This window comes from Asparagus officinalis, chromosome 10, assembly GCF_001876935.1.
Source record: "Asparagus officinalis chromosome 10, Aspof.V1, whole genome shotgun sequence".
Taxonomy (NCBI): Eukaryota; Viridiplantae; Streptophyta; class Magnoliopsida; order Asparagales; family Asparagaceae; genus Asparagus; species Asparagus officinalis.
The window spans coordinates 32,150,078-32,150,500 of record NC_033803.1 but is presented as its reverse complement, the minus strand read 5'-3'; positions in this window follow the sequence as shown (position 1 = coordinate 32,150,500).

The following is a 423-nucleotide window of genomic DNA, read 5'->3' as shown; positions in this document are numbered from 1 at the left end:
TGCGTATATATAGGCCGCAGCTTCACGGGAGTTCAACTCCCGTGAAGCTGCAGGGTAAAATCCCCAGCGAGTAGCTCGCTGGAAAATCTGGCCTGCAGCTTCACGGGAGTTCAACTCCCGTGAAGCTGCAGGCTAATTTCCCAGCGAATTACTCGTTGGGGATTTTACCCTGCAACTCCACGAGAGTTGAACTCCCGTGGAGTTTAATGAGGGAAATAAATTTCACAGGAGTTCAACTCCCGTGAAGTTTAAAAACATAGTAAACTTCACGGGAGTTGAACTCCCGTGAAGTTTCGTAAAGTTTTTTTCAAAAACCGACCTGGTTTCAGCGACAGTGCTGAAACCAGGTCGGTTTCTCTAAATAAAATAGAAACGGGTCGTTTTTTGCAATTAAATCATGAAAAGGGTTGGTTTTGAAAATTT